This window comes from Chiloscyllium plagiosum, unplaced genomic scaffold (assembly GCF_037043375.1).
Source record: "Chiloscyllium plagiosum isolate Xiang-an unplaced genomic scaffold, Cpla_swu_hap1 HiC_scaffold_9, whole genome shotgun sequence".
Taxonomy (NCBI): domain Eukaryota; kingdom Metazoa; phylum Chordata; class Chondrichthyes; order Orectolobiformes; family Hemiscylliidae; genus Chiloscyllium; species Chiloscyllium plagiosum.
In genome coordinates this window covers 65031921-65051981 of record NW_028270147.1, presented here as the reverse complement: position 1 = coordinate 65051981, position 20061 = coordinate 65031921, and the positions used below count along the sequence as shown (strand labels likewise).

The 20061-nt window shown below is 39.4% G+C and overlaps 1 long non-coding RNA gene across 1 annotated transcript in view; it reads right to left on the bottom strand.

Moving 5' to 3' along the window:
• Positions 1 to 19243, bottom strand: part of LOC148149157 (uncharacterized) — a 120865-nt gene extending 101622 nt beyond the window's left edge. Inside the window, exon 1 of the long non-coding RNA XR_015758049.1 lies at positions 19166 to 19243. This is a non-coding gene — a long non-coding RNA (uncharacterized LOC148149157). The remainder of the gene's footprint in view (positions 1 to 19165) is intronic.
• Between the last annotated feature and the right edge of the window lie 818 nt (positions 19244 to 20061).

Sequence of the window (20061 nt, the reverse complement as noted above, 5' to 3'; positions counted from 1 at the left end):
ACTGGAGATTCAGGGACTTTTTTTGCAAGGAAAATTCAGGCACTTTTTTTTTCTGGTCATTTTAAAGCAGGAAGTTTTAAGGCCTGTTTTGCTTATTGCCCCAAAACACAAAGTGACTCAGGAGAATTCAGTTCAATGCCTGAAAAAAATTATGTGAACCATAATCATGTCAGGTCTCCTTGGGTCAGATCAAGAATCATCTGTCGTTGGCTGGATAATCACTCTAGTAGGTTGAAACTTTAGTTGATTAAAGTCCCCTTTCCAATGTAGAATGTCAAGAAGAATTAACTTTTAGATTGGATCTAAAACTGTTTGCTTGGTTCAGAGTAATTTAAGTTGATGTTCAAAATTGAGCTGTGTCTTGCTGCACTTGTTAATTCAAATCTGTGGATTGTCTGTACACAATTAAATATTTGAACTGATGCCCACCCTGCTAAAGGTATACCTAGAAACATTCAGGTTCTGGAGAATTCATAGCATTGGCCCTTATATTGCTATGAAAATAATAGAAGGGTTGATGTCTTTCATTGTTATTTATGCACAAGCTACACACTCCCAGCATGTGAGGATGCAAAGTCTAATTCAAAACTCTGAAAATTGCTGCCCAAAATGTACCACAACTCCATACATTGCCTGTAAATGGCATTTTGCATTGAATGGCATGATATTCCTATACTGATGTCATGAATATGGAATAAAATTGTTGCAAAAGTTAGGGTTTAATCATTCAGTTTAAGTACTTTTTTAATGGTATGGCAAGTGTTACCGCCAATCAATCTGACACTGGAAATTTTATGAATATGATATTTCATTAGTTTAGACTTTAATTATTTCAATAAAATCTTTTTTGTCCTTTGTCTTTCAGCTGTTCCTTAAATAACTTGTTCTTTCATTCACTTTATTTTGTATTTTGTTCATTTGGCATTGAATTCAGCATTTGAACTTATACTTCCTGGTTCAGGTTCCACACTGCACATCAACAGTTCTTCAAACTGATTGATTCGGGAGACATACAGTTGTTTGCCTTGTTTACTGACGTCACAGAGTCTTTGTAAAGGGTACCACTCCATTTCCATGCCCATGGAAAGCAATATACCCTGTAAAAACAAGTGACCTGGCTCATGGAAAGACAGACAGAGTGTTAAATATTCTTGAGTAAAAGTTGTTCAAAAAAGATAGGAAAGGAGATGTAGTGGAATTAGTTGAGGAGGGCATTGTATTGCTGGAATAACAGAGGATGTCACAGAGGTTTTAAGGACAAAATCAATTTCATAAGAGGTAAGGACCAAAAAGAGTGCAATTATATTGCTCAGCATAATCTCTTGATCATCAATTAGTAGGAAGAAGGTAGAGGGACAAATCTGCAGGGAAATCAGAGAGGGATGTTAACATTGTAGCATGGTTATAATTGAAGACTTTAACTATCGTAATTTAGACTGGGACTGTGGTAGTATTCAGGGCTGAGACGGCCAAATGTTCCTAGGTAATGTTCAAGAAAATTTCCTGCTTCAACATGTATCCAGTCTTTATGTTGGACCTGGTTCTTATAATTGACATTGGCCAAATAGATCAAGTGTCAGTGGGGAACATGTTGAGGACTGTATTCATTGTTTCATAAAGGTTAGGATATAATAGAAAAGGATAACAGGCAATCTAAAGTAAGAATAATTAACTAGGGGAGAGCTGACTTCAACTGGGCAAGAATTGAGGGGCAGATAGACTAGAATAAAAAGGTTGGTTGGAAGAACAGTAGGTGCATTGTGGAATATATTCAAACAGAATGTGATTTGGGTACAGTCAAGGTCTATTCCCTCAAAAGGGAAAGGGAGGAAAAATAAAACTAGAGCTCCATGAATGAAAAAGGGAATCAAAACTAAAATAAAACAAAAAGTGCTTATGACAGGATTCGGGAATAAAATACAATTGAGAACCAAGAGAAATACTGAAGGTTCAGAAACAGTGAAGAAGGTTTTCTGAGATTACAAAGGGATCTTGATCAATGGGATGAAAAATGGCAAATGGAGTTCAAACTTGATAAATGCGAGGTATTGCATTTTGATAGAAAAACAAGGATGGGGTTATACAATTAATGGTAGGGCTTTGGGTAGTGTTGTAGAACAGAAGGATCTAGGGGTACAGGAACATAATTCTTTGAAGTCTGTGTAAATATAGTCAGTGTGGTTAAAAAGGCCTTCAGCATATTGCCTTCATTGCTCAGTCCTTTGAGTATAGGAGTTAGGAAGTCATGTTGAGGTTGTACAGGATGTTGGTAAGGCCTCTTCTGGAATATTGCATCCAGTTCTGGTCACCTAGTTATAGGAAGGATATTATTAAGTTGGAGAGGGTTCAGAAGAGATTTAGCACGATATTGCCAGGTATGGAAGGTTTGAGTGATAAAGAAAGGCTGCTTGGCTGGGACCTTTTTCACTGGAGCATAGGAGGTTGAGAGGCAAATTTATAGAAGTTAATAAAATAATGAGGGGTATAGATAGAGTTAATGGTAATTGTCCTTTTCATAGGATGGGGGATTTCAACACGAGGAGACATATTTTTAAAGTGAGAGGAGAAGGATTTTAAAAAGACATGAGGGGTAAATTTTTTTACACGGGGGTGATTCGCATGTGGAATGAACTTCCTGAGGAAATGGTGGATGTGGGTGCAAGTCCAACGTTTAAAAGACATTTGGATAACTACATGAATAGGGAAGATTTGGAGGAATATGGGCCAGGAGCTAGAAGGTGGCACTCGTTTAACTTGGGATAATGTTTGGCATGGACTGGTTTGACCGAAGGATCTGTTTTCATGCTGTTTGACTCTATGAATTTATGAAAAAGCATTGGAAAGTAGCAAAGAATGATTTGACAAAACACTGGTGGCAAACATAATGGGGAATCCCAAAGTCCTCTGCAGGTACATTAGTAATAAAAGGGTAGTGTTTGGAAGATACTGCCAATTAGGGACCATAAAAGGAAATTTATACATGGAGACGTTGCGGTGTTAGATGAACACATTACAGTTGTCTTTATCAAGGAGGTAGGCGCTATCCAGGCCATGGTGACAGAGGTCACAATGAGTGGTTTGCATTGCCTAGAATTAGCAGTGTTAATTGAGACATTCAAGATGACATTATTTCTAATTAAATAATTATCCAATGTGCAAAGGTATGGGCAAATGCACAATGTCATAATGCTCATTGGAAAGGCAATGATTGGCCAAAGAGTTACCCACCATGTTGTAACAATTCGGTGAAAACTCCATGGAATGACTTTAGTAAAGAGCAGATTGAGCAAACAGCAGGTGTCACAATTCACAGTAAAATCTGGTCCAATGAGCAGGCACAAAGCAGAGATCCTAATTCACAACAGCACACTGCATTAAGATTTGAGCAAGCAAAGGAGAAATTTGATGGGGTGACAACTCTGAAATCATTACCCAACATACATCAAATTCTGGTTAACAGCATGCAGGACACTTGGGTAGCTGTCTAGGATAAGACCCAAGTATATTTCGATAAATTCACTAAACATTACAGCTTTTCAGAAAACAGGAGTTTTTGCAGGAGAGAAAATGCAACATTGAATGGAATGACAGCTTTAACTTTCAGTTTAGATCTGAAGTTAAAATGGAGGGAAGATCATAATCTGAAGCATTACATTAACAATGTTTAACAGCCATTTTAAAAAAAATAATTACAGATGTAAACGATGTGTACACCAATGGTACATTTTTGGAGGTCCTTCAAGGAAGCAATCCCAGCTGTGCCTAACATTGGAAACAGAGAATTTCTGGCAGTCCAGTTGCCACAATGAGATGCTGGGGAGTAATCTCAGGCTATAATACTTTGCAAAATAAAGTTTGGTTTTTCATATATTCATTTCTCATTTTGCTCCTAAAGGCATTAACTTCTTTAGGTGACATGAAATTAGGCTGTTTTGCCTGAGTATATAACATTCAGTTGAATTCCTTGATAATGATAGTTGACAGGCTATTCAACAGTGTCACCTGAAGTCTGTTTCCATCTTCTATAAGTCTGAACACTTGAACTTGCAGAAAGGTTGTTGAATAACAATGAGGAGTTGAAATCCAAGTTACTCTTTCCACAATCCAGCCTCGGAGTGCTGAGGCAAAATGTGAGGATCATCTTGCTGAGGGCAGCTAATTAAGTATTGATGAGGATGTGGAGTATGATATTGTTCTAGTCCATGTGTTTATGCATCTGTCAAGGAAGCAGTGATTTATTTTTTGTAAAGCAGAGAACAAGTTTTCCTCTCTTTTTAAATCTTCACCATTTTCTGTAGTTCAATATTTGGTCTGTATATGTTGTTTCCCTGTAAACGCTGGTTTGATTCCCCATTGGCTGTTCGCTCGACTGTGAAATCTTGGAATGGCAGCTTGCTGTTGTTTTCCTCCTCTTTTGTGAATTTTATGCCAGTAAGGATATTCTTGATGGTCTTGAAGGTTTCCATTAATTTATTTTGTTTAGTGATGACAAAGGTGCCATCCACATAGCGGAGACAAAGTTTGGGTTGGATGGTTGGCAGAGCATTTCTGCGTCTACTAAGAATCCTGATATCGGAGAGCCCATGGGTGTTCCATTAGCTTGTCTGTCGGTTTTGTTATTGAAAGTGAAGTGGGTGGTCAGGCATAGGTCCACTAGCTTGATTATGTTGTCCTTGTTGATGACGTTGGTGGTATTTGATGTATGTGTATCTTTGGTTCGTCTAATAGTGTAGTCAGTGTTTCCTTGGCCAGGTTGATGTTGATGGATATGAATCGGACTGTTACATCAAAGGAGATCATTATTTCATCCTCTTCTATCTTGGTATCTTTGATGGTGTTCAGGAATTCTTGCATGAGCCAGATAGAATGGTGTGAGTCTTCCACTAAGTGTTTTAGTCTTTGATGTAGCTCCTTAGCCAATCAGTACATTGGTGTTCCAGGTAGTGAGACTATGGGTCTGAGGAGCGCTCCTGGTTTGTGAACTTTGGATAATCTGTAGAAGCATGGTTTGTTGGATCCGTCTGGTTTCATTTTTTGGAAGTGTGTCTTAGAGTCATAGAGATGTACAGCAGGTCCAACTCATCTATGACAACCAGATATCCTAACCAATCTAGTCTCACCTGCCAGCACCCCACCCATATCCCTCCAAACCCTTCCAATCATATACCCATTCAAATATCTTTTAAATGCTGCAAGTGTACTAGCCTCCACCACTTTCTCTGGCAGCTCATTCCATATACGCGCAACCCTCTGTGTGAAAAGGTTGCCCCTTAGGTCACTTTTATATTTTGCCCCTCTCAACGTAAACCTATGCCCTTGAGTTCTGGACTCTCGCACCCCAGGAAAATACTTTATCTATTTATCCTAACCATGCCCCTCATGATTTTTTAAACTTCTATAATGTCACCCCTCAGCCTCCAACACTCCAGGAGAAAACAGCCCAAGCCTATTCACCCTTTCCCTATAGCTCAAACTCTCCAATACTGGTAACATTCATGTAAATCTTTTCTGAGCCCTTTCAAGTTTCACAACATCCTTCCAAAAGTAACGAGACCAGAATTGCAAGAGATATACCAAAAGTGGCCTAACCAATGTCCTGTATAGCCTCAACATGACCTCCCAACTCCTGTACTCAATACTCTGACCAATAAAAGAAAGCATACCAAACACTTTCTTCACTATGCTAACTACCTGCGACTCCACTTTCAAGGAGCTATGAACCTGCACTCCAAGGTCTCTTTGTTCAGCAACACTCCCCAATACCTTACCATTAGGTGTATAAGTCCTGCTAAGGTTTGCTTTCCCAAAATACAGCACCTCGCATTTATCTAAATTAAACTCCATCTGCCTCTCCTCAGCCCATTAACAAATCTGATCAAGATCCCATTGTAATCTGAAGTAACCTTCTTCACTGTCCACTACACCACCATTTTGGTGTCATCTGCAAACTTACTAACTATACCTCTTATGCTCACATCCAAACTATGTAAATGACAAAAAGTAGTGGAACTCAGCACCGATCCTTGTGGCATTCCACTGGTCACAGGCCTCCAGTCTGAAAAGCAACCTCCCCCACCACCCTCTATCTTCTACCTTCGAACCAGTTCTGTATCCAAATGGCTAGTTCTCCCTGTATTCCGTGAGATCTAAACTTTACTAACCAGTGTCCAATGGGGAACCTTGACGAACACCTTACTGAAGTCCCTACAGATCACATTTAGTTCACCAGATTTCTGAAGTTTTTTGAATAGGGATATGATTCAATTCTTTTGGTGTGAGATCGGGTTCATCGCTACCTGTTGGTAAGTGTCACTATCTGCAAGCAGTGCGTTTGCTTTCTCAATGTAGTCTTTTCAGTTTAAAATTACTGTCAAGCGTCCTTTGTTTGCAGGTAGGATAACAATGTTTTTATCTTTTTTGGGTCCTTCTAGTCCTTTCTTGTGTATTGAGGTTGTTTCCTTCCTTTTTCCTGCTTAATGCTGGTGCAACTGTCTGTCCAATGGTTTGCTGGGTTTCTTCTGCGAGTTTGTTGTCCTTCAGTATTGTTTCTAATGCTGTTAAGAAATCTTTCTTGTCCGCATCCTGGAAGTTGTAATTTAATCCTCTTACTAAGATGGGATTTTCAGTGTATATTTAGGGTCAGTCAGATAAGTTTTTTTATCCATGCTTCTGTGTTGTCTGTGTTGTTATTTTGTCTAGTTTTTTTTCATTTTTTGCATTTGTCACTGTCTATGGCTGTATCTGTGCATGGTCTGTTGCATCAGTGAGTAAAGTTTCTTGCCGCGAAATTTTCCGGTTGTATTTATGGAGTTTGTTGTGGGCATCATTAATCATTTCTCTGTGGGCACTTTGCTCTGCTATTTCTTTGGCTAGTGGGGTGTGAAGGGGAGATTTGTATTTCAGACATTTTGGTAATACCTGTTTCCTTAAACATTTGTGCAGGAAGTACAGCTGTTCGCAGATGACGCTCTGTCAGATGGCATTGGTTTTACCATTTTCGAGCCAGTTTTGTGGATTGAGCCCATAGGTGTCATTGTAACAAACACTACATGGGACAAACAGGCCGAAAACTGGCCACCAGGATACATGAACATCAATTAGCCACAGAAAGACATGACCCATTCTCACTAATATCTTTACATAGAGATGATGAAGGACACTAATTCGATTGGGACAACAGATCCATCCTAGGGCAAGCCGAACAGAGACACACATTCCTAGAAACATGGCATTCCAACTGGAACTCTATCAACAAACACATCAACTTGGACCCCATTTATCACCCTCTGGGGAAAAGAATGGGAAAATGATATCACCACAGGAACTGACATCCCCACAGGAAATGACATCACCAACCCAAGGAAACCTAAACACATAAATAGAAAGTGGATCACTAACACCAGTGTTTCACCGGAGGCTCACTGATGATGTTAACTAGTGTGGTGACAAAACGTTCAAAAATGAACCTTCAAGCTCAGTGAGCAAACTTACATCCAGAACCTCAACCTGAACTACAAATCTTCTCAAAACTCGGTAAAATAACTTACGCTTAAGCTTAAATCCACCATACCTTGTCTTACCCAATAGGAAAATGCATACTTGAGTGGTCTAGGTGCTTCCATCCATATCTTGATTTTCCTTTCCCCCTCATAAGAACAGCAGAGCACCCAAATTAGAGAGATTTCAAATAACATTATTGTGCATTTTTTTTACATTTATATTTTACTTTTAATTTTAAAAACACATGACCATGCATATTACATATGGTTTTATTAGATTGGAAAAGTTATAATAAAGCTGAGAAATAATTTAGAATCTTGAAAACCCACAGAGTTAATAATGTTAGCACAAGAATTTAAATTAATGCAGAAAATTAAATTCTATATAATATTGTTGTAGAATTCTGAAATGATCAAACCAAAATACTTAATTTACATTTTTTAAAAATAAAGTTTTTGCTTTAAACAGCAAAAAGGGGAAACAGGTCCCAGTAACAAGATGAAAAGTAAACGTAGGACCTCTAAATACATCTAAGGTTACAGATAACCTTCTTTAAAAATAGTCTACCAGAAAACATTGAAAAATATCCTAGCTGGTTTTATATTTCTTGCATATTTAGAATATGAACAAACAATTTGGACTGATAGCTTTGAATTCAAGTGAATCTTTTTAAATATCAGTTACAAAGTGAACTTACATTGTCATTTAAGTAACCATCTATAATGTTTTACAGTTTTTGACCTGCTTTTGTTTTATGTTTGGCACCAAACTCTGTGTAGTCCTTATTTTATTCCTCATTCTTGATCATTTCAGTTTTGTTTATAAACCAGCAAATGTTTCAAGCCTCACTCATGTCAAAGGAAATGTATCCATTTTCTAAACATCTTAAGTTTCATCACTTCTGAAATAATCTTGTTCAAGGGTCTTCAGTGTATTTAGAAAAAATGTTCTCTGGTTAAAAGTGCACCAATACACACTGGCAGCTTTTATGCTATTTTCAAGTTATGCTAAGCAATTATAATGTAATGAGAAATCAGAATTGATGGCAGGAAAGGAGGTAAAGAAAAATCAAATGTTGCATTTTGTTTTGTTGAATGCATGACACATTCTCAGCATGATGATGTCACAATCATTTCTGACTTATAGTCATGATTCGGAGATGCCGGTGTTGAACTGGGGTGTACAAAGTTAAAAATCACACAACACCAGGTTATAGTCCAACAGGTTTAATTGGAAGCACACTAGCTTTCGGAGCGACGCTCCTTCATCAGGTGATTGTGGAGGGCTCGATCGTAACACAGAATTTATAGCAAAAATTTGCAGTGTGATGTAACTGAAATTATACATTGAAGAATTGATTGTCTGTTAAGCCTTTCATCTGTTAGAATACAGTGATAGTTTCACTTCTTTCATGTGTAAATCACAAAACCCTTTTTTTTAAAGTTGCATTCTCGGGTTAGCTGTTAACAATGGTGATAGCTAGACAATATGTTGAAGGTGTTAGCCCCCTGTGTTCTCTGTCTATGACCTGATGTTTAGATTGATTCCAATCTAAAAAGTGAAATAACAGAGTTTTACATAAATTCATGCAGTTTTTGAGCTCAGAGTTCGACACCGCACAACAATCAACAGACAGGAGGGTTCCCTCCCAGTTGGGGAACACTTCAGTGGTCCAGGACATTCAGCCTCGGACCTTCGGGTGACCATCCTCCAAGGTGGACTTCGGAACAGGCAGCAGAGGAAAGTGGTTGAGCAGAGGCTGATAGCTAAGTTCGGTACCCATAGGGAGGGCCTCAACCGGGACCTTGGGTTCATGTCACATTACAGGTGATCACCATTGCACTACATACACACACAGATATTCCTACACACACACACACTCTCACATGCACACGGACACAGATACACACAGACGCGCACACAGACACCCACACACACCCTTATAGACACACAGACTCCCACACATGCACCCCCTCACAGACTTAAGACACTCTGCACTCACTACACACACACACACACACACACACACACACACACACACACACACACACACACACACACACACACACACACACTTTCTCACACTCATAACCCCCACCCCAGACAGACACACACACACAGACAGACAAAGACCCACATGCACACATATATATTGTGTGTGGTGAATTTTGTTTGTTACTTTCAGAGTTACATTGCACTTTGCTCAAAAACCACATAGATTCATGTCGAACTCTGAGGTAAAAAACTGCATGAATTTATGTAAAACTCTGTTATTTCACTTTTTAGATTGGAATCAATCTAAACATCAGGTCATAGACAGAGAACACAGGGGGCTAACACCTTCAACATATTGTCTAGCTATCACCATTGTTAACAGCTAACACGAGAACGCAACTTTAAAAAAAAGGGTTTTGTGATTTACACATGAAAGAAGTGAAACTATCACTGTATTCTAACAGATGAAAGGCTTAACAGACAATCAATTCTTCAATGTATAATTTCAGTTACATCACACTGCAAATTTTTGCTATAAATTCTGTGTTATGATCGAGCCCTCCACAATCACCTGATGAAGGAGCGTCGCTCCGAAAGCTAGTGTGCTTCCAATTAAACCTGTTGGACTATAACCTGATGTTGTGTGATTTTAGACTTATAGTCAGTAATGTTTTATTAAATTTATGGATATGCTCAGGAGTACTAAGCCAATAGAATTCTGTCCATTTTATTACTGATCTAAATGAGAAGATTCCTTTTTTATTTATCCCTATCCTTCCTACTACTTGGTGTTGTATAAGGTTCAGAAAAGATAAATTTTGAAGTCTGCATTAAATTCCACACAATCTGATGACGATTCATGCAGACTTAGGTGGGGAAAGACAGAACAGCTTAGAATCTTGTTAAGACTTATACCCGAGGTCTTCATCATGTGCTGGACTTTCCAAGGATTGGCAATCATACCCAGGTTGCCACCCCTCTACTTTTTTACACAAAGGTCAGGACTTCATCAAAAATACTGAGCTATAATTAAAATGTGACAGATCCCTCATTGTGCAGGAGAGTTGGAGGAAGGAAAACCATGCTCCCCTTCACAGCACTCATTTGCTATTCTGCAATTGTAATGTCTATCATTACAGCCAGTTTGATAGCTACTGTACAAGATGTGTAATAAGTACATTTGATGTGTGAGAGTTAGGGTTCCAGGGACAAGACAAGTGAAGGAATATTCAGTGCAGGCAGGAGGTATCAGATCATCTGATGGTGAGTGTGCTGTCAGGTCCTTGAGGGGTGTTGTTGAGTCCCAGGATTGGGGATTGGCTGGAGGCAGGTTTAGTAGCTACCCAGGGGTTAGACTTAGTTTTTGATGGTTACTCTGAAAAATACAGACAATTTACTTACAACACATACCACCACTCTCTGCCACCATGACCTCAAGAATTCTTGGATTTGGATGCATTAGTCATAGAGATGTACAGCATGGAAACAGACCCTTTGAGAGTTTGGAATTACCAAGTGGAATCTTAGATTTGCTGATAAATTAGAGATTCTGCAGGTTGCATTTGATTCCAGGGAAGTCACACTGAGATTGAACAATCAACATCTACAAATTCAGGACACTGTCAAGAAGTAAGTAGATCTCTGAGACAGAGATCTAGGATGTTGACAAGAAAAAAATTACTTCTTTCAGAAATCTAAAATACTGTAAAACGAAAATACTTGTTTCGACAGAGCAGCCATCTCCCATGAGGGAATTCATGGAATTAAAGGTATTGGGACAATGATCATCCAGTGTGGAGAGACTTTAATAACCACATGGGCTCATAGAATCAAGATCCACAGTCCTCAATCCAAAGATTTATCAATCTTACAAGTCCATTCTGGAAAAACTATAAAACCTCTGGACTGTCTGAAATTGTGAAGTCAGGGACCGTGGAATGGCAAAGATAGGGTAGTAGCAAATGTGGTTAATGTTTATACATCCATGTATATATCTTTGGGGATTAAAGTTTTGAGGAAAATTATATTTATATAGTCATGGTTCTGAAAGGGTTAATATTGGACACCGCGTTAAATTACACCTAATCTGGTTATGTTATACAGACTTGGGTAGGGAAAAACCAGAACATCCCAAGACCTTGTAGTGTGAAGACCTATAACTGAGGCCTTAGCAGAGTCTTAGTAGCAAGGTCTAACTTATAAACATAACACCATTTTGTTGCATGAGGCAATCAGGCACATGTTGTTTAATACAGGGCCCTCTTCTCATTAAGATGCACTAGCAATTTTCCTCAACTACTATATATCAGGAGGGCCTTTAGATCTACTCAAGGAAAATAGATGGCGGCAACAAATGCCCACTTAGTCAAAAATTGGTAGTGGTTCGCATCATAGCACATAGCAGTTGGCATCTCTCACTATTTTATGGGAAACTATCACCGGATTATTGCTAACAGATAACAATACATAGTTTTGGTTGTCTATTTATCCCAGTAAATTCTGTATTAATCATGACCAAATGAATTCAAAATGACTCTTGTAATATGCCTTCACTTAAGACTTTAATCTTTTTGCTGTAAGAATCTGGAAGGATTTCCTGCTGTTCTTCTCATTAAGTACTCATGTTGCTCATTGTTACTCACCTAAAATGTCAGCTGTTTATATCTGCGATTATGTATAATTGTTCTCAGTACAAATTTACAATCAGTCTTGCCCTGTCCCTTTGCCTTGTCTCCACATTAAAACTAGTCTTTAATGAACCACATTGTCAGAGGCCGGTGGTCCATCAGGAGTTCATTTTGCTTTCTTTCTGTTAATGTCATTAATAATCCCTTTTCATGTATTTACACCAAAAACGTTTTTTGCTGACTTCATATCATCTTATTTTGCTATTATCACAATAAATTGCTTTTCTATTCCTGCTTCAACATCAATTTCATTATATTACACAATAAAACATCAATTTAGCAAAGCAGATTTTCAAATCTGTGGGATTTCATTAATCTGGAGAGACTGGGAAGGATAAAGTTATACTTCAAGGAGTCGCTACGGAATAGCCAATAAAGTATCAAGCTTAATTTGATAGTAGGAAAAATAAAGCATCTTAACATTTGCATAGCCTATTGTTATTCCCAACAAAATCAGTCCCTCAGCAATATCAACCGAAATAACATTCTGAATGTTTATTCAAAACGCAAAGAATACGCTAACTATAATCTCATCAAGACTTTAATTAAAGTAGCAGTGATATATTAAATACTGTATATTTTTCTTCCTAAGGATACTGATCTTTAAGGATATATCATTTTAAATAAGTCTTTGACGATAACATAAGACCTTCAATCCAACTTCCCTTAACATTCTCTTCTTATTTGATGCAACCCAATTTTATTCAAATGCTACGTTCGCAAGGAAGATGGTCAGGTTGGTGGAGGTAAAGGATAGCAACATTAGAAGGTACTTTTACATTAGAAGATTGAAAGCAGCTGCAGATTCACAGTAAGCTTTTCTAAGCATTAATGTAAACAGCAGGACCCAAAGGAGTCTACAGATTTGATGTCAGATTGATTTTGTCTTGCAGCAAACTAAAAGTGAGAAATGTTCGTGCAATAATTACACATTGTAACAATATGGGTTTCACATCAGAAACCAGTATCCAATGGAAATATTTTAAAAAGGGAATGCCACACTATTCTCAAAATAGGAATGTCCTTTTTTTCAATTGGCAATACATCTGCTTCTTGTATTCCCAGCCAACAATCTAGCAAGCAGCTAATGCTTCATTTTTTCTAAAATATAAATATAATTTAAAACAAAGCTGAATGTTAAAGATCATCTGGCAATTTGCTAGTGGTCAAACATAACATTAGCTGTTCTGTCCTAACAAGTCCTGCCCCAGGCATACTGCTCTTTTAAACAATAGTTAATTTTTTTAAGATGATCTCATTTCATTGGATCTCTTAGACCAGTAGTTTGCTTGAAATATAAACATTTTTATGTCAGCCTGCCAAGGCAGATCATTTTATAATTAGTGGTGCTCAAAACTCAAGGTTTACATCAGTTGACTTATGATTGCTGTGTTATTATATTTATTCAATAGTTCTGTGTTGATAGATTTAGTATGTTACATAGATAATTATGAATATGAATTAATGTAGATCAGCTGTTCATGAAAATATTTTGTTCCAGAGTAATTACTGTATGGTAAATATTTGGCATTCCAATGCAATGTGAATTTTGACCTTGATTAAGCTCTTATGTTTCTGTTAGTTAGAATAACAAACTTTTGTAATGGGAACATTTGCAAGTGGCAGCCAATTATGTAGAGCACAGACCTGTTTTAAGCTGTAAAACAGTATTTCTGTGTGGAAAATATTAATGAACTGCTATTTAGCTGCTGGGCTATATAAACGAGAAAAGTTCCAAGTTCAATCTCTGTTCTGTACTAACAAATCTGATCTCAGCCAGGGCATTGGTAGCAGTTTCATAGTTTTTGTCAGTGCCCGTAGACTGGAGACTGAATTCACCAAGATTCTCATTCATTGTTCAGCATTGAAAGTGTATGTTCAAAGATTAGTTCAAACTCAATTGTGATGCCACTGGAAGGAGAACATGGAATAATTTCCCTACTGTGGTGTAGTGATTGGGACCAGGTTCTTGACTAGAGTTGTTAACATGGGCCAATCATAAAAGCCTTGGCTGACCAATATAACCAGATGATCGGGGACAGGCTGTCCTAGAGGTGGCCGGGAGGTGTGTCAGGGCAGTCCACAGGCCAGATGGCGCATCGGGGTGGGTGAGAGCCAACGGTATGAAGGGGCAGACCAAGAGCTGGAAGGTAGGTAGGCCGTCCTCAATGCTGTCACCCTGGGCGGGCTGTCCTAGAGGTGATCGAAAGGTGTGACAGGGCAGACCGAGAACTGGAAGGGGCATGGGGTGGACCGAGAGCTGGAAAGTGCATAGGGGCGGGCTGCCTTAGTGTGGCCGGAAGGTAGGAGGGATGGGGGGGCTTGCTGGGTTGCTTGAGGTCGATATGATATGTACTTTTTTTAAAAGTGTAATTGGACTGTCTTATATATACAAATGTCATTGTTACTGTTTTGTAATGATTGAAACTGGGATTTGAGGTTTGTCCTCATTTCCTTGAAAACCGGTTGAACGTTAGGGTTTGGGGCTTTGCTTTGCCATTCCTCTCCCTTGTAAAATTGCTGTTTCTTTGTATATAGCTGTTAATGTTAATTGTTTTGTAAACTATGTATTGTTTAATAAAATATTATAAACAGGAAAAAAAACATAACCAGAAGATTACAATCTCTTCAATTGAGCACAGAGTCTGAGTTGACTGGCCAAAGCCAATGTACTGTGTAGTAGTAAATAAAGGGTGACTTAGTGACAGCACCTGGCCTTTGTGCAGTTATTTCATGGGGCTTAACACTAAAGGATGGGCAAGAGCAGATTTAACAAAATAACACAAGCAAAATATTGCTGGATGTCTGAAATAAAACAGAAAATGTTGGCAATGCTCACCAGGCAAAGCAACCTGTACAGTTTTTCATTCCCATTGCTGCAGATTAAATTTCAAGGAAAGCTCACAAGATTCACTCCCTCTCACCAAAGTGCCACTAACTACAAGATATCAAAATAAGCATACTGGTTATTACCAAAGGTAAATTATCAGAAATTCCACACTTTTAGGAAACGGCCTGATCAATCATAACTGGAATATGAAAGACTTGAGCTAATTCTTCTGGTAACTGCCTGGGAGCTCTTCAAATGGAAGACAATGAGACAAAGCCTCTGTGAAATAATTCTCCTCAAGGGCAGGCCTAGTCACCCAGTGAGTCTAAACTACCATTGGTCCTGGTGATTAGCATCAACTGCAAGGCCGTCTTCTGGATCCTGGTTTCAGTACAGCTACAACATTGCATCTAGCCAACATTACAGAAAATTGTCCTGAGTGTGCCCTGTGTATAAAAAGTCAGATAAATACAATCCAGGCAATTGTCACTTCTTCTGTTTACTCTAAATCATCAAAGTGATGCAAACAGTAAATCTTTATTCTTATTGCTTACACAACAATAAGCTTACCATGCTCAGTTTGATGTTGACCAGGGCTGCTTGACACCATCTCTCATTGCAGCTTTGGTTCAAATTTGGGCAGCTGAAACTTTATTGCTGGAACAGCACAGCAGGTCAGGCAGCATCTAGGGAACAGAAGATTCGACGTTTCGGGCACATGCCCTTCTTCAGGAATGTGCCCGAAACGTCGAATCTTCTGTTCCCTAGATGCTGCCTGACCTGCTGTGCTGTTCCAGCAATAAAGTTTCAGCTTTGATCTCCAGCGTCTGCAGACCTCACTTTCTCCTCTTCAAATTTGGGCAGAATAGCTGAATTCGTGAGATGAGCTGATTTGAGTGCAACTGCTCCTAACATCAAAGCAATATTTGACTGAGTAAAGCATCAAGGAATCTCTGTAAAATTGATGTCAACAGAAATTGAAACTCCCGGCTGGCTGCTGTCATACTTCATAATAATCATACCTAATTTTTGCAGGTTGATCAGGGACACTTGGGTCCAATATACCTTAGTATGGGCAAGCAGTTGCAGTAAGCTTGCCCACTAATCTTGCACTTGCAGTCAGCAGGTTAGCTAAATCCTGAAACATACAGATAGAAACATCTTCACTTTGCTAACTACATGCAGTAGGTGAGCCACAAAGGCAGAATCAGAAAGAAATGTAGCAAAACGTAAAGCAATCCTTCAAGCAATTAAAAAGCAAATGCACTTCTTGTATATGCAAAATATAAAGGTACTGTTTCTGCAAAGCAACAGCATTCATGAAATAGTCCTGCAGTCTAATCCAGTCCTTTCCCCCAGTTAGGGCTTTCAAATCTGTTGCATTTTCTTTCAAACTACTGAAGATAGGACCTTGGAATTGCTTGTCTTAGGCAGTAACACCTCCTACCTAAAGTTGTCTGAAAGGGAGCAATTGGAGCACATGAAGTGCCTGAAAAATAAAAATGCTGTCCATGGAAAATGGAAAGTCACAAAGGGCAACTTTGAGAACCAGTTCATATAAAATTATCCCAAACTACCCATTCACTTTGCTTGCCTTCAAATTTCCTGACAGAATCTGTCTGCATTCAAGTAATATGAGCAATCTAATGAAAGGGTAATAAATAGCAACTTAAAAAAAATTGTAGTAATTGTGTAATAAATACAGTCCTTGGTAAAGATTTTACCTTCATCCCCCTATGCCCCCAGATCAACAAATTCAAGAAGCATTGTGACAACGAAGCTTTCTTCTGCCGCCTCCGCACTTACTTTTTCCATCCAGAACACCCACCCACCCTCCAAGGACCCCTTCTCCCACCTCCAACATATTCCATCCACATGGACACCCTGTCCTGGTCTGTTACCTGCCCTCAACCTCTTTATCTCCAACAGCCGCCAGGATATTGACTGCTTCAACCTGTCCACCCCTCTCACCCACTTCAACCTCTGACCCTCACAAAGTGCAGCCCTCTACTCCCTCCGCTCCAACCCGAGCCTCGCCATTGAACCAGCAGACAGAGGGGGCGCTGTGGTAGGTTGGCGCACCAATCTCTACACTGATGCAGCCAGGCGCCAACTCACAGACACCTCCTCCTACTACTCCCTCAACCGCCACCTCACCTCTCATCACCAAACCATCATCTCTCAGACCATCCACAACCTCCAACCTCATATTCCCGGAGCCCCACACCGCCTGGTTCTACCTCTTACCCAGAATTCACAAACCTGATTGCCCCGGTCGATCCATCATCTCCACCTGCTCCTGCCCCATTGAACTTATCTCCTCTTATCTTGACACTGTCCAGTCCCCCTTGGTCCAGGAACTCCCCACATACATTTGGGACACCACCCACACCCTCCGCCTCCTCCATGCCTTTTGTTTCCCCAGCCCCCAACGCCTCATCTTCACTATGGACATCCAGTCCCTAATCACGTCCATTCGCCATGGCAAAGGCCTCCAAGCTCTCCATTTTTTCCTCTCCCACCGATCCAACTAGCACCTCTCCACCAACACACTCATTCGATTGGAAGAACTAGTCCTCACCCGCAACAGGTTCTCCTTCAAATCCTCCCACTTCCTTCAGACTAAAGGGATAGCCATGGGCACCCACATAGGCCCCAGCTATGCCTGCCTCTTCATCAGATATGTGGAACAGTCTATCTTCCGCAGTTACACTGGCACCATCCCCCACCTGTTCCTCCACTACTTGATTGTTAAGAGTAAACTTGAAGTGTACCTGCACAATAATAATCCAATAAACATACAAAGATTGCAAGAGCAAGTCAGAGGCTGGGAATTCAGCAACAAGTCACTCACCACTTACAACCTGTCCAACAGCTAGAAGTTACAAGTTAGGAGTTTAATGGAATGCTCTCCATTTACAAATGACTGCAGCTCCAACAACATAAACAGCCAACTTGATTAGCACCAACACAATAACAGCAGTGTCTACTATGAACAGAATGCACTTCAGCAACTCATGAAACCTCCCTCCTCAGCAGCTTCCAAACCCAAAGCCGCCACCATTTGTAAAAGAAAGATACATGGGAACATATGCAAGTTCCCCTCCAACTCCCACATCATTTTGACTTGTGAAATCGGTCACAATTTTTTCACTGTTGTGTAATGGCTTCAGGTTTTGGAGCAAACTTGCAGGGATGTCACGCAGCTACACATCACTGAATATAAATAGCACAGTCTGGATGTTGTGGATGAATACTCTGGAAGAACATTACTATAACAGCAACCTAAACTAGAGAATCCATAAGCGCATGGATATGTAAATATAGGAACATATATCAAATAGGTAATGAGTAATCTAAGTCAGAGTCTGATGTATCTACAATTATCCTATACTACAATATTTAGCATTAAAGTACAGTGAGAGCCTTAAGACAGTTTTTGTCTTTCCCTTCTCCTGGGCTACGTCAATCCCAAATTCAGTGTAGCATCAAACCTCACAATAAAAGAACAGACATTGGTCAAAACACTAAAACTCCCTCTCTATCGGCAGCCCCAGGTATACACCTACATGCTGTGGAATGAGGAAGTTTAAAAAGCACTTTACTGCTACCTTCATTAAAAAACCATGAGAGACAGCCATCAGTAATTTCTTGATTCAGGGATAACACCTAATCAGAGACATAAGTTCCTGCTCTGGGTCTTCATGTGACTGAATAAGATGATTCTCAACCCATACATATATGGCTGATAATATAAACTCTGAGACATAAATAAATATTCAATCCCATTTGTTGCAAGTTTGGGGTTCTGGCTTTTGAGTTAATAACCTGTGGGCTTTCTGTGCATCTGAAGTTAATAATTATCATGCAACTATTTCTGTAGCTGTGCTTTCTTTTAATTTTTTTAAGATCTGTTTTTAGAGTGATTATGTTTGTTTGCACCAAGAATGAGTTTTTCAAATCTATCTGGTTTAGTGACCCAGCAAGGTAAATAATGGGGCCTCAAAGCAGTGTTCCCTCTAATTCTCTTCTCAGCTGTGTGGGACTTGAAGGTCAATGTGCAGCTACACAGTTTGGAAGGAACATTGGCCTCAAGGTTTGTTATACACTTCGAGAACTTGTTTCTTTTAAAGCTTAACAGAGGCACCCATACCTTAGAGATGGATACTTTTGGTTCCAGTATTGAGCAGTTCTGTGCAATCTTTTGAATAAGACAGTTGAACAGACTCCTGAGAAGGGAAAGATATATAGCGAACTAGATTACCTTAGAGTGAACTGTTAGTCCCAGATCAGACTTGTTAAGACAAAACCGCAGAAGTTGCTTAAAGTGGAGTACACTGAAGCTCATGCACATAATGACTTCCTCCTGGATCCATTTGCAGTTCTAGTCGAAAGGTTGAAGTCACAGGAGCACTTTGGGGCCAGTGAACATAATTCTATTAGTTTTAAAATAGTGATGGAAAACGATAGACCAGACCTAAAGGTTGAAGTACTAAATTGGAGAAAGGCTAATTTTGATGGTGTGAGGCAAGAAATTTCAAAAGCTGATTGGGGGCGGATGTTCGCAGGTAAAGGGACTGCTGGGAAATGTGAAGCCTTCAGAAATGAGATATCGAGAATCCAGAGAAAGTATATTCCTGCTAGGGTGAAAGAAAAGACTGGTAGTTATAGGGAATGCTGGATGACTAAAGAATTTGAGGGTTTCATTAAGAAAAAGAAGGAAGCATATGTCAGATATAGACAGGAGAGATCGAGTGAATCCTTAGTAGTATAACGGCATTAGGAGTATACTTAAGAGGGAAATTAGGAAGGCAAAAAAGGGACATAAGATAGCTTTGGCAAATAGAATTAAGAAAAATCCAAAGGGTTTTTAGAAATACATTAAGGACAAAAGGGTAACTCGTAAGAAAATAGGGCCCCTCAAAGATCAGCAAGGTGGCCTTTGTGTGGAACGGCAGAAAATGGGGGTGATACGAAACGGGTATTTTGCATCAGTATTTACTGTGAAAAAGGTCATGGAAGATATAGAATGTAGGGAAATAGATGGTG